The sequence below is a fragment of the Bos mutus genome, chromosome 9 (assembly GCF_027580195.1).
Source record: "Bos mutus isolate GX-2022 chromosome 9, NWIPB_WYAK_1.1, whole genome shotgun sequence".
In the NCBI taxonomy this organism is placed as follows: Eukaryota; Metazoa; Chordata; class Mammalia; order Artiodactyla; family Bovidae; genus Bos; species Bos mutus.
This window is the reverse complement of record NC_091625.1, coordinates 90,724,202-90,739,483: the sequence shown is the minus strand read 5'-3', so window position 1 is coordinate 90,739,483 and position 15,282 is coordinate 90,724,202. Positions and strand designations below refer to the sequence as shown.

General features: G+C 38.4%; 1 protein-coding gene across 12 annotated transcripts in view; it reads left to right on the top strand.

Moving 5' to 3' along the window:
* The window catches only part of IPCEF1 (interaction protein for cytohesin exchange factors 1), a 171,109-nt gene that overhangs the window by 10,896 nt on the left and 144,931 nt on the right, over window positions 1–15,282 (top strand). For 7 of the 12 annotated variants that reach the window (XM_070376916.1, XM_070376913.1, XM_070376915.1 and 4 more), the window contains exons 2-3: window positions 129–488; window positions 709–819. The exons of 2 other annotated variants lie outside the window; for them this stretch is intronic. The gene's annotated coding sequence lies outside the window, so the exon portion shown is untranslated. Of the gene's footprint in view, window positions 1–44; window positions 489–708; window positions 820–15,282 lie in introns of all 12 variants that reach the window. 3 more of the 12 variants (XM_070376909.1, XM_070376907.1, XM_070376904.1) reach the window with 2 other exon arrangements.

Genomic DNA, 15,282 nt, shown 5'->3' with positions numbered 1-15,282 from the left:
TTTAACATTCACCAAGAGCCTTTTGGATATCTCATGTTTTCCAGGGGTTTTACTGCAAGAGAACAGACATGATCATCTTGTAAGTTCCCTTATCATCATGTGAATTAACATTATCTTTCCCTGGTTAGAGTCAACTACAGCCATTCTGTCAAAGAGAAGGCTCTGAACTTGAACTCTCTTGGTGAAACTTGGCCAGGATTTTCCAGCTCAAGCTGCATTTCACCCTGGAACACAAGCCACTGAGCTCCCTGGACTTGAATTTTCAACTTGATTAACCAACTGGAACCTTTTTTGCGTAGGCAACAGGGACTTAGAGGGAATTGTCGGGCAGGGCTGGAGGTACGCAGTAGGCACAATTTATTTTGTGGACGCTCACCAGCATTCCAGAGTGAAGTACAGATCAGTTGCCTTGACAAGAACATCAGATCCCCAGCTATCCTGTCCCGAGAAGCCATCAAGAGGAGAGAGATCCCAGACCACTTAGCGGAGTAAGTGAGCAGAGCAAGCAAGGCTCGGCTATTCCTTCGGAAGGGACTTGCTTTTCAGTTTGGTGTTCCTGGGAGCAGCAGAGTCCTAGACGTGGGGTCGTTTCCACTTTGCATTAAACACTTACTCCTCTGTGATCTATGTTGGGTGTGGGTTAGCAAGAGTCTCCTCTCAGTCCCGGATGGAGTTCAGATACTGAGCATTGCCGTCTGTTCCCCACAGCCTCATGTTTCTTACCATGGACCTGGGCCTTTTGCCAATGGATGGAAGCCCCTGGCCAGTGAGGTCTCCTCTACAGTGTTTAGAACTTCCTGGGCAGTGAGCGCCACTGAGGTGAGCTTTGGAGTGAAGCCAGAAAATAGGGTTCGTGAGGGCTCCTTGTTTCCAACTGCTGTTTCTCAGGCAGGCTGCATTGGTTCCCACGTTCCCAGCTGTGTGATTGGCACTACTGTTATCACTAAGAGTTAACGTGTACTTGCTGCCTCCCAGGGAAGGTGTTAAAGGCAGTATAATCCTTGTCTAATTTTCTCAATCGAATCACTCTGGAAAGTGCTACCTCCCCTTCACCTGATGAAGAAACAGGTTCAGAGAGTTTAAGAACTTGGCTCAAGGTCACGCAGAAAGTAGTGTAGGCAGGAGCCCAACCCCAACAAAGCCCAACCTTTGATTCTGGCACCAGAATTTAACATATGGCTGCCTTGAGGGAAGAGGGAAAAGGATGCCACGAGATTTCTTATTTTTAGATAAGGCTGATTTGTGCTTCTTGCCCTCTCCTCTCATCCCCAGGCTGGAGTATATGTCATCGAACTCCATTTAGGCCAGAGGATGCTTGTTTGGGTGAAGAATATAATGTCAGGAGTGCTTGTCACCGATTTGCCCAAGTGCTGAGGAATATCTTATTTCTAAAGACATTTCCAGATCATAGCTGAGGAGGCTTGGGACAAAGCCTCATTCAAATTGGAAAGGGGAACAAAATAGACATTAAAAGTTAGGCAGGCAGGATTTTGAGGTGTGTTTGAATAGTCTCCTTTCATGGTTTCTATTTATTATAAGACCAGAAGAAGTTCTTGAGAAAAAAAGATTTGTAAATACCAAATTAGATAAAAGGATAGTATAAAAGATTTCTTTAGGCAAATACTTTGCATTCAACCTCATGCTAAATTTATATTATCAACTATCATGCTATTTACTGCTTGTTTTTAAAAATACTTATTTTTTTAGCATACATATAATGCATCTTGATTGTCAAAATGCAAATAAACAAGGAAAAGATAAATATTTCCCATTTTCCTACCATATTGAACTAAACATAGTTAACATTTTGGTGCAAAAATTTCAATACTTTGTCCTTTTTCTTTATATGTGTGTGTATTTGGAAAAAAAAAAGATACAACTATACTCTGACATATTAAAATTATATTTCTATTACATTACATGTGTTTAGAATTGAATGCTCAATATTCTCTGGTTGTTCTCCTTATATTCTTTTGAGAGTTCATGGAGAGCTGATCAAAACAAATAAACTTGGTTGGGTATAATTTTTAAAAATCATTAAGCTCTCTTCCCCCCTCATTTAGGGGTTAATTTTGCTTTGTCGAATCACACTTGTATTGATATTTTCTAGGACAAGGTAGCTTTGTTGTCTAATACTTCTCTTCCTAGACTTCTCTTCTTAGTTATTCATGCAAGAAACACTGTCTTCTTTTCCTCTACCTGTTCACCCAATCAGTAGCCCCCAGGAAATCTTGGCTGTGCCCTATTTTTTTTTTTTTTTACCCTTACTCCCAGGTTTCTGGGCCTCTTTTTCAAGATTAGCTGGGCATATTGGACTAATCCCTCTGCTGAACCCTACCGATCGCCTTGCCTCTCAGAATGTGTCCTGCTTCCTGGTATAAAGCAGAGATTCTCTGACTTTTTTGCTTCCTTGAATGCCTTGCGTGGTCTGGGGCTTTGAGTAAATATGACAAAGACTTGGGTTTAGCAATCTTTTTTATCATGCTGTCATTTCCAGTGAACAGTCTGCTCCCTGTTCTCTTGGAGAGCCTAGAGAAAGTAAAGTGAAGTGAAAGTGAGAGAGTCACTCAGTTCTGTCTGACTTCTTTGTGACCCCATGGACTATATAGCCATGTCAGACTCCTCTGTCCATGGAATTCTCCAGGCAAGAATACTGGAGTGGGTAGACACATTCCCGTCTCCAGGGGATCTTCTCGACCCAGGGCTCAAACATGAGTCTCCTGAATTGCAGGCAGATTCTTTACCGTCTGAGTCACTGAAGTTTCACCGATTGACATTTCAGTGTCCATATTTTATAAGTGGGAAAGTTGGAAGCTGTTTACTCAAAAGATGTTCTTCCACCCTTTTGTTTGTTTTTGTTTTATTTTTTGGGAAGGAGACCTCCTTCTAAATCCTAAATGCCTCTTCATGTGGAACCTCTGAGCTATGATGTCTACAATCACCCAAGGGTGATTTAGATCGACTTTGTGCTGTGTGCAGGGAAGATAGTAATGGACCCATGGAGGAAACTGAGGCTCAGAATGGTGAAGTGACTTGTCCAAGGTTGCGAAGAGTTGGACACGACTGAACGACTGAACTGAACTGAACTGAACTGAGGCTCTAATCTAGTCTACTGCTTCTTATAGGATGTTTCTGCCTCTGGAGCATCCTATTGCTTTATCAGTCAGTTGTCTCTACTGATTTATCATTTAGGTAAAGTTTGATTTCAAGCCTAATTATCTTCTGCTCCTCACTGTGTCCTAGCCTGGGTCATCCCATTGAGCAAGTATCCTTAGCTTATATTGAATGTTTCGGAAGGCCTCTCCCCACCTGTGTTGGAGGCCTGATGTCAGTGCCTACTGCACAGGATCAGACACCAAACCTATTTTGGCTCAGAGGGACCGTGGACTCCATTTGGTCTCCATTGATCACTTTATGGATAGGGAATGGAGGTCCAAAGAGCTTTTGTGATTTCTCAAGTGTGAGCAGCTCGTTAGAGGTAACGCTCAGTTCACTGCTTAGGTTTCCTGACTCCCAGACTCTCCACTGTTAAATCTGGGTTAACATGAACACATTCTTGGAAAGGAAAAGTCTTTCAGTCGTTATGAGTTACAGTGCCATTGTGTGAATTAGCCGGTTCCGACTGGGAGCTAGTTTTGGTTGCCAAACCGTTTGGCTCATCTGTCCCACAACTTCAAGCTGATAAACACTTAGTCTAGACCCTCTAAATGTCAACTGCCCGGCAACAAAGACTGCAGCATTTATTCTTGAAGATTCGTTCAGCGTTTTTTCTGATTTAAAATGTTTTTCAGTACAATGCGGTATTGTCCTGTGTGTGTGAAGATGGTAGATTTCCCTCATTTCATCCTTCCTCTCTCCTAATCCTCATCTCTCTCAAGGCTGTGCCTGTACAAGGCACTAAGGTTGAGTCTGTGACTGATAAGACATCTAAGCAAACTGGCTCATTTGAGGAGCCAACCCATGACTTGAGTTTCAGTAACACTCCAAAGGCCGTCAGAAAAGGAAGTCGATCTGGGTTTGGGCACTTTGGATGAGAGACAAGCCTGTATTTCCACAGGGCAGCAGCTAATGCTGGCTTTTTCATTAGAAGAAATTTCTTTCAAGTCTTTCCAATCATGATCCTCTCCAGGGCACCCCCACCAGACCTGCTTCAAGATCAGCTGAACATTGAGATGTTGTAAGGTTTTGGGGGAAACCTCCTGATTACACAGATCTTTACTGATAATTTTTCTTTACCTTGTAATGTGCTTTTTTTTTTTTTTTTAACAAAGCCCCTACCCAATCTCCCTTTCTCTCCTCGGGCTCTCTTATTAAGTGACAGCTTCTCTTGGGCTCGGAGGGTTATTTGTGCTGACTTTGTGCCTAGTGGTTTCCTCAGTGATTTAGCAAGCTGCACAGATGGGGCTGGGGGAGGGTGCCCAGCTGGCAGAGAAGACGTGGCAATTCAAGCAGAACTGGAGACAAAATACTTGAGTCTCCAGTTCTGTTTGCCAAGGGAGAGAAATCTCTTCAAAGTTTTCAAGGTTTTTTTTTTTTAAATCAAAAAGTTCTTAAGCACACCCTTAAACAAAATGACCAGTTTTAGCTTCTTGATAAGCTTAGATTCTCAGATAAATATTTGTCACTCACAGGCTTTCACCAGAAGGTGAATTTGCCTCATAAAAAGTTATCAAATGTTAGGTCAAGTGTCTGTCTCCTGAAGTATGAAAACGTCATGGTCCCTGATTTTTCAGTCACGTACGTCCTGCGTGCTTGCTAAGTCGCTTCAGTCATGCCCGACTTTTTGCCACCCTATGGACTGCAGCCTTCCATGGGTTTCTCCAGGTGGAGTGGCTTGCCATTTTTCTCCTCCAGGGGATCTTTCCGACCCAAGGATCAAACCAACTTCTCTTATGTCTCCTGCACTGGCAGGTGGGTTCTTTGTCACTAGCACCATCTGGGAAGCCTGTGTTTGTTCTGCATGTGAATTAAGGAAATTGTAGCGGGATTTTGTTGGTGACAACATCGCCTTTAAAAAAAAAAAAACAAAGAATTCTTTCATTAAGGTTCACCTTTAGCTGGTAGACTGTTTCAGTCCAGGAAGCTTTGAAAGCAAGGCGTAACAATAAAAGTCAAGAGCTAACAGAACTTTGGAAGGCTTGGATCCATGTCTGAACTTACTTGTAAGAGAAAATTCTTGGATTTGTTTTAACATTTAATCCAATAAAACTTTCTTGGGCAAAGTGTTAGCTGAAAGAGAGGCTGTAATTTTAAAAGTCCCATTGGTATTCTGTTAACAGGAAGGTTGTTTCCCATCCTATTTTATTTTGAGGAAGTGGTTTGAACTGGATCTCTTTTGTTCCATGCTTAAAAAAATAGAGATTGCATTTGTTGTTATTGGTTATTCCTGTGCTCTCTCAGAGAGGATTATTCTTAAGAGGAAATAATCTGGTAGGTAGTATTGAATTTCAGTTGTTTTAAGCACACACATGTTCAGTCTTCACTTTCTTCTTACCAGGGGACCAAGAGTGAGCTCCTTGTGACAGAGGTATGTTATGCTGTAATTCTTACCAATAGAAGCTGGAAGTAGCTGTGAGCTAATAGGAAATATGACAACATGACTTCCTAGGGCCAGGAAGTACCCTAGAGTTTGCTGAGAGGAAAGCAACGATTAAAAATGGAAACGTGTCCTGCTTTGAGAACAGATGATAATTTCCTCTGATGGCAGGAAATCTATTTATTAACATAGAGAAGAAAGAAAGAAACAGAGGCTCAGAGTTAAGCACAATTCTCCTTGAAGAATTTTTTTAGAGGACTAATTTGCTAACAGGTGCTGTTACTCTCCAACGTGGGGAAAATTTTTAATTGTGGGGAAACTTAATATGCAGCTTTTTCCAGTTTATTGGCCAAGAAATCCCTTTATAACCAAACACTGAGCAAACCTTGTGCTCATCCACTATATTTTAGAATATTGGTCTTTAGCTACTCCATCCTTTAACTAAAATATACATTTTTAATAAGTGAAGCAAATTCTTAACAGCTGTAATTTTACATTTTGTTGGCATAGTTGTTCTATATCTAGAGAAAAAGACATAGAGATACAATGGAAATGAAAACTTAGGCCACTGGTGAAAATTTTGTGTGTATGAATGATAGTAAAAGTCTTTGGGATGCTTTTAGTCCTGAATCTTCGTGACATAGTTTAGGTTTGAATTCTAAAACAATGAATAATAAGCAATAAGGGAGTGAGAGGCTTCTACACTCTCAATAGATAAATTGTAAAACAGAGGTTAGAAATGTTTTGCTCCAAGGGCAATGAAGTTTTGCTGCAGCTGCTAAGTTGCTTCAGTTGTGCCCGACTCTGTGCGACCCCATAGACGGCAGCCCACCAGGCTCCTCTGTCCCTGGGATTCTCCAGGCAAGAATACTGGAGTGGGTTGCCATTTCCTTCTCCACAATGAAGTTCTAAAATGGTATAAATACATATGGAGGTATGAATCATGTATCTCTTCTTGTTTCTTCTAACTTGACAAAGCCTATCCAAATTATGATGATGACAATTGTGTCAGTTCCACGGAATGCGTGTCTATAGATACTATTGTATGTAAGACTCAGTATATTCCCTTACATTGAGAAGGGCACATATCCAAAGAAAACATTTGTGAAGTTGCTGTCAAAAAATAACGACTGAACAGAATTCATTAGAGACTTTTATGGTTCTCCCCTCGGGACCATGTTAGAGCTGGGGACAGAGATTTATGTTGGTTTTCCATCACCTATATTCTTAGCATTTGAACAGTGACTGACACAAAGAAATATCTGTTGAATGTATTAATTTAGCTTTTTTAAATCAACTAGTTATTTTTCACTGAAAAGGTAATACAGACATCCATTTAAAAATTTAGACTTTATATAAAGCACACAGGATGGAAAGTTATATTTACTACTCACACTGGATTTCCAGGCTTCCACTATAAAAGCAACCACCGTCACCAGTTTATACATTGTTCTAGAATATTCTATGCATATAGAACATACAGATGTATTTCAATACATATGGAAAGTATTTAAGCATAATGCATATATGTGTATATATAGATATGCATATACTACTACTAAGTCGCTTCAGTCATGTCCGACTCTGTGCGACCCCATAGACGGCAGCCCACCAGGCTCCGCCATCCCTGGGATTCTCCAGGCAAGAACACTGGAGTGGGTTGCCATTTCCTTCTCCAATGCATGAAAGTGGAAAGTGAAAGTGAAGTCGCTCAGTCGTGTCCGACTCTTCGCGACCCCATGGACTGCAGCCTACCAGGCTCCTCTGTCCATGGGATTTTCCAGGCAAGAGTTCTGGAGTGGGGTGCCATTGCCTTCTCCAATGCATATAGATATGTATTTAGTTATTTAGCACGGATAGAGGTGTACTACATAGATCATGCTACATCTTAAACTTTTTTCACTTAAATACTCTTAATGACGTATATTTTAAGAATTGCTTTCCAATAACTGAGCATTCATATAACATTTCCATTTTGCTTTTCATTTCTTTATGATTGAGGTTGTCTTTTTATTTGTTGCAAAGCTTTCGTGCTTGTTTTCTATGAACCGCCTCTAAGTTCTTTTTTAATTTTTCTATTGGTTTAATGGTCTTTTATAACTGATTTGTAAGAGGTCTTTTTACATTAAAAGAATGAGCTCATTGTCACATGTGTTGAAATATTTTTCCCAGTTGATCATTTGTCTTTTGACTTTGCATGTTATTTTTTTCTGTGCAGAAAAAAACTTTTATGTCATCACATTCACTAATCTTTTTGGAATCTGGGTTTTGTGTATTGTTTAGAAAAACTTTCTCATCTCCAGAAGGAAATAAATTCTCCTATACCTACTTTTAATAGTTTTGTTATTTTATTTTATGCATTCAAAATTTTTATTTACCTGAAAGTTACATTGGTGAAACAGCTTTTTAAGATGTTTTCCACACAGCTACTCAGTTGACTAAGTCATATTGCTAAATTTTAGCATATGGACTTTGTGACCCCATGGACTTTAGCCCTCCAGGCTCCCCTGTCCATGGAGTTCTCCAGGCAAGAATACTGGACTGGGTAGCCATTCTTTTCCACAGGGATCTTCATGACCCAGGGATCAAACCCAGCTCTCCTGCATTGTAGGTAGATTCTTTACCATCTAAGTCACCAGGGAAGTTCCAAACATTTATTAAAAAAAATTAACATTGTTATTATGGAAAATGCCCAACATATAAAAGTATATGAGGAAGATGACCTGATAAGCAAGATTTTGACATTATTGACCATATCTAAGACTGGAAATGTTTATTTCTTTTCTTTAACATTTTCAGCTACATAAATAAGAATTAACAAAGATGTTTATTTAAACTGATTTCCTGCATTTTCCCCATGAAAATAAAACAAAACAATCATCTTCATTAGGAAGACATTAGGAAAATTTTTCGTAATTTTTAAATGCCAAATAGGATGATTGCAGGGAACAAAATATCAAACAGTATTGTATAATTCCATTTCCATGCTTTCTATCTTTCTGTTATTTTGTGCTCCATGATTCTGGGGATGCCTACAATTACCTGAAAAGTCTGACTTACTAACAAATTGCACTGATTTTCCAAGAGTCTCACTGGATTTCTGATCTTTCTTCAGTATATATATGAATAGAAGCTATTTCTTAGAAAACAGTACATCTTAGCATATTTTGTTATTTTGTGTTTCTGGTAATATTTTGATTTTTATGTTATTCATTTTTCTATATACACCTAGAAGGCAATGGCAACCCACTCCAGTACTTTTGCCTGGAAAATCCCATGGAGGAGCCTGGTAGGCTGCAGTCCATGGGGTTGCTAGAGTCGGACACGACTGAGTGACTTCACTTTCACTTTTCACTTTCATGCCTTGGAGAAGGAAATGGCAACCCACTCAGTGTTCTTGCCTGGAGAATCCCAGGGACGGGGAAGCCTGGTGGGCTGCCGTCTATGGGGTCGCACAGAATCGGACACGACTGAAGCGACTTAGCAGAGCAGAGCAGAGCTAGATTTAGTGGACGGAAGGCATAATCAGTATCAAATGAGTTACATTAAAATATAATCATTGTCAGAGAATAACACAAGCCACTGACTTGGGGAAAATATTTACAAAAGGCATATCTGATAAAGTACTACAACCCCAAATATACAAGGAACTCTTAAAATTCAACAAGTAGAAAACAAACAATATGATTAAAAAATTAGCAAAATATCTGAACATATACCTTACCAAAGATACAGATGACAAATGTGTATGAAGATACTCAACATCTTATCTTGTTAGGGAAATGCAAATTAAGACAGGGAGATACGTCTACACATCCATCTGAATGGTCAAAATCCCAAAGCACTGCCAACACCAAATACCTGTGAGGATCTGGAGCAACAGGAATTCTCATACATTGCCGATGAGAATGCAAAATATGGACAGCCAGTTTTGGAAGTCAGTTTGTCAGTCTCTTACTAAACTGAAATATTCGTATCATATTATCCTTCAGTTGCACTCCTTGGATTTTACCTGAAGGAGTTGAAAACTTATATCCATATAAAAACCTCAATACATGTTTATAGCAACTTTATTCACAATTGCCAAAACTTAGAATCAACTAAGATGTCTTTAACAGGGGAATGGATGCATAAACTATGGTTCATCCAGATAATGGAATATTATTTGATGCTGAAAAGAAATGAGCTATCAAGTCATCAAAAGACATTGAGGCTTCTGAAGTGAATTTTAGTAAGTGAAAGAAGCCAATCTGAGATTACATGCTATATGATTCCAACTATACTGTATCCTGGAAAAGGCTCAAGGAGCATTTCACATAAATGAGATCATGTTACTGCTCTGTTTATAATCCTCCATTTGAATGTATTTCACACAACTGACTGAGCCTATAAAGACACATGTGGTCTGGCCCCGCTTACCTCTGATTTTGCCTTTTAATTCCCTCTCACTCATTCTGTTCCTAGCTACACTGGCCTTCTTTCCGTTTCTTAAATTTATGGACACTAATTTCATACTCGGATGTTAGGAAAGAAAAAAAAACCAGCTTTGTTGAGGTACGTGTGCTGTGTTGTGCTCAGTCGCTCAGTCGTGTCCGACTCTTGGAGGCCCCCTGGACTGTAGCCCGCCAGGCTCCTCTGTCCATGGGATTCTTCAGGCAAGCACACTGGGGTGGGTTGCCATGTCCTTCTCCAGGGGATCTTCCTGATGCAGGGGTTGAACCTGCATCTCTTGTGTCTCCTGCATTGGCAGGCAGATTCTTACCACTGTTCTACCTGGGAAGCCCTTTATTGAGGAGTGATTGATGTTTAATAAATGGCACAATTTAAAGTGTGCAGTTTGGTAAGTTTTAACATATATCTACACCAATGAAACTGTCATCACAATCAAGAAAATGTAATCCCTCTCACCAGCCCTTCCTTATTTTCCACATCCTCAGGTAACCACTGATCTGCTTTATATTATAGATTATTTTACATTTTCTAGAATTTTATCTTTTTTTCTGACTTATTTTTCACTCATCATAATTATTTTGAGACATTGCTCTTATTACCATGTATTAATATTCAATTTTATTTATTTTTATAATGGTTCAATATTCTGTTGCGGCCTTCCCTGGTAGTGCAGATGGTAAAGAATCTGCCTGCAGGTCAGGAGACCAGGGTTCAAACCCTGGGTCAGGAAGATCCTCTGGAGAAGGGAATGGCTATCCACTCCAGTATTCCTGCCTGGAGAATCCCATGAACAGAGGAGCCTGGTGGGCTACAGTCCATGAAGCTGCAGAGTCAGACACAACTGGGCAACCAACACTTCCACATTTCACTTTCAATATTTCATTGAGTGGGTATACCACAATTTTGTTTATCCATTTACTTATTGATATATATTTAGGTTGTTTCCAGTGTTTGGCTATTTCAAATAAAGCCGCTATATACATTTGTGTACATATCTTTGAACATACATATACTTTCATTTCTCTTGGATAAGTATCCAGGAGTAGAATGGCTGGGGTGTAGTTGGTGCATGTTTAACTTTTAAAGAAACTACTGGTTTTCCGAAGTGATTGGACCATTTTTTATATTCCCACCAGTAATGTAAGAGCATTCTGTTTGCTCCATTTCTACATTGAGGCCTAGTGAGACCAATATTTTTAACTTTAGCCATTCTATTAGGTATGTAGGGGAAACACTGTGTTTTTAATTTTCGTTTCCCTAATGAGTAATAGCACTGAACATCTTTGCAAATGCTTAGTTGACCTCTGTCTTCTTTTGTGAAGTTTCTGTTCACATCTTTTGCCCATTTTTAAAATTGGGTTGTTTTATTGAGTTTTGAGATGTCTTTAAATATTCTGAATATGAACATTTCATCACATATAGTTTTCATTTTATTCCCTTAAAAATGTCTTTCGAGAAATAGAAGTTATTTTAATAAAAGCTCCTATCTTTTCCTCTACAAATTTTATACTTTCAGGTTTTACCTTCAGGTGTATGATTCACTTTGAGTCAGTTTTGTATACAGAGAAAGATATGAATCAAATATGTTTTTTTTTTTTTTTGCACCTAGATATTCAATTGTTCCATCACCATTTGTTGAAAAGATTATGCTTTCTCTGTTGAGCTGCTTATGCAGTTTTATCAAAAATCAATTGACCGTATATTTGTAGATTTATTTTTGGACTTGCTGCTTTTTTCCATTGATCTATTTGCCATGCTTCATGTCATACTATACTGTCTTGATTACTTTAGCTTTACAATGAATCCACACTAGGTGAGTAACTCGTTGTATTGTTATAAAGTTGTTTTGTCTTTTTTAGCTCCTTTGCATTTAATAAAAATAATAGAGTCAGTTTATCAGTTAAAAAAATTCTGCTGGAATTTTGATTGGGTGTGATTTGAATTGATAAATCAATTCAAAGAGAATTAACATCTTAACAATATTGAGTCTTCTGACTCTTGAATAAGGCATATCTTTCCATTTCTTTAGATCTTTAATTCTCCTCGCCATATTTTTTGCATTTTATTGTTAAGTCTTTCACATCTTTTGTTAGATTTATCCCTATTTTGAGTGCACGTCCTTCTACTCTGCCATCTTGAACAAATGTCCTCCCCCATTTTATATTTTTTGATGCTATTATAAATGTCATTAGTTTATAATCTATTTCCATTTCCAGTTTTTATTGTTAGAACATAGATACAAAATTTATACTTTATATTTACCTTCTATCCCACCTTTTGATAATTCAGTTAGTTCTAAGAGCTTTTCTGTTTGTTTTAATTTCCATAGGATTTCCTTTCAAAATGTTCATGCCATCTGCAAATGAAGAGTTTTTCTTTTTCCCTTCCATTCTGTAGAATTTGTTTAAAATTTTTTCTTGCCCCATTGCACTGGGTAGCTTCTTGAGTACAATGGTGAATAGAAGTGGTGAGAATGTTTCTATCCTCACCTTGTTCCTGATCTTTTCATGATGTGAGCTTGAGTTTTTGGTGCACACACTTTCTGTATCTATTGAGATGATCATGAGATTTTCTCCTATTATTCTGTTTATATGGTGATATATATTGATTGCTTTTCAATTGTTAAGCCTGGGATAAACTTCCCACAGTCATAATATAATATACTTTCTATATGTAACTGAATTCAACTTGCCAGTATTTTATTAAGAATTTTTACATCTGTGTTCATGAGGGGTACTGGTCTACAATTTTCTTTTCTTATAATGTCTCTGTTAGTTTTTCATATCTGAGTTCTGCTGCCTTCTTTAAAAGAGTTGGGAAATATTCCCTTCTCTACTTCCTGGAAAGTTTTAAAAGGCTTTTTGGGTCGTTTTGATCCTCATCATGTTTTAATTCTTCAAAAGTTAAAAAAAATTAAATGTATGTAGTATCTTTTTTATTGAAATATTTATCTAGTATGTAATGAAAGTTCATGGATAAAAATGTTGGATCATCTGTGTGCTTAGTTGCTCAGTCATGACCGACTCTTGCGACCCCATAGACTGTAGCCTGCCAGGTTCCTCTATCCATAGGATTTTCCAAGCAAGAATACTGGATCATCTGTAGGTTTTATTTATTCACATATTGTAATTCTTTACCTTCTTCTAAAGCTAGCATAAATATTTAAAGTGTAGAAATGCCAAACCAAAGCCAACATGTACATATATGTATTTCACGTGTATTATTTTATTAACATATAATATGCCAAAGCCTTTGACTGTGTGGATCACAATAAACTGTGAAAAATTCTGAAAGAGATGGCAATACCAGACCACCGGACCTGCCTCTTGAGAAATCTGTATGCAGGTCAGGAAACAACAGTTAGAACTGGACATGGCACAACAGACTGGTTCCAAATAGGAAAAGGAGTACGTCAAGGCTGTATATTGTCACCCTGCTTATTGAACTTCTATGTAGAGTACATCATGAGAAACGCTGGACTGGAAGAAACACAAGCTGGAATCAAGATTGCCAGGAGAAATATCAATAACCTCAGATATGCAGATGACACCACCCTTATGGCAGAAAGTGAAGAGGAACTAGAAAGCCTCTTTATGAAGGTGAAAGTGGAGAGTGAAAAAGTTGGCTTAAAGCTCAACATTCAGAAAATGAAGATCATGGCATCGGGTCCCATCACTTCATGGGAAATAGATAGGGAAACAGTGGAAACAGTGTCAGACTTTATTTTTTTGGGCTCCAAAATCACTACAGATGGTGACTGCAGCCATGAAATTAAAAGACACTTACTCCTTGGAAGGAAAGTTATGACCAACCTAGATAGCATATTGAAAAGCAGGGATATTACTTTGCCAACAAAGGTCCATCTAGTCAAGGCTATGGTTTTTCCTGTGGTCATGTATGGATGTGAGAGTTGGACTGTGAAGAAGGCTGAGCGCCGAAGAATTGATGCTTTTGAACTGTGGTGATGGAGAAGACTCTTGAGAGTCCCTTGGACTGCAAGGAGATCCAACCAGTCCATTCTGAAGGAGATCAGGCCTGGGATTTCTTTGGAAGGAATAATGCTAAAGCTGAAACTCCAGTACTTTGGCCCTCATGCGAAGAGTTGACTCATTGGAAAAGACTCTGATGCTGGGAGGGATTGGGGTCAGGAGGAGAAGGGGACGACAGAGGATAAGATGGCTGGATGGCATCACTGATTCGATAGACGTGAGTCTGAGTGAACTCTGGGAGTTGGTGATGGACAGGGAGGCCTGGCGTGCTGCGATTCATGGGGTCCCAAAGAGTCGGACGTGACCGAGCGACTGAACTGAACTGAACTGAATATGTAAATATGTATATTTGTTTGTTTGAGGAAATATATTCTAAGAGGTGCTCTGAGTATATACTGTGATTTCTGGATTTGAGCAACTTTTCATATTATTTCTTAACAGAATGTCTAAAAATAGTATGTCTACTGTTACACTTTTAAATCAGTGTGACAGGAATTAAGAATATTAAGGATTATTTAAATTCTCAGATGCACCAAAAGCTTTATTAGCTGGATGTTCCAGGCTTCTTGAAAATAAAGCTTTTCCTCGGGGCTGTTGAGGTCAATTATATTCATTTTAGTCTCATCTCTATCTTTTTTTTAAATCTCCCTTTTTTCATTCAATCACTTTCTTTCCAGAGTGAAATGAGCTATTAAATGGCCAAAAGATAATCACGAAAAATAAAAGAAAGAAAAATCAAGATCTTTAGTCAGACACAATTTGGAAATATAAGTCCCAAATCTCTGAAAACAGTTATTCTTTTTATTTTTGCTTCTTGACTACATATGAACTGAGGTTTGCTTCCAGGCTTTATAGTGCATTCTAGAGTTTTTGTTTTCATTCTTTTTATCTTGCTTTGTTATTGCTTATGATAACACATGAATAAAAGGGAGAAATATTTCTGGGTTAAAACCCAAAACAATAGAATGATAATCAGATAGGATCAATTTATTCTAACTTAGTGTTCTAAAGAGTATGCTCTCATGATTTAACTGTGCCTTATATTTCTGGAAAAGTGTATGAACTTAAAATATGTTTGACTTTAAAAAATAAAGCAGGGAAGAATTAGAAGACATGTTTGTGTTGTGGTTTGAAATTTGGGGGACCTAGGAATGATTACCTCTTGAAAGCCAAGAATTTTCTCTCGCCTTTTTTTTTTTTTAATTTGGAAAACTCATGCTTGAAGTTGTGCACTGGGAACATGAAACAGGCTTCAGACAGGTTTGAATCATCAGAGGCTTTATTCAGATGAAGCCTTGCTAATCT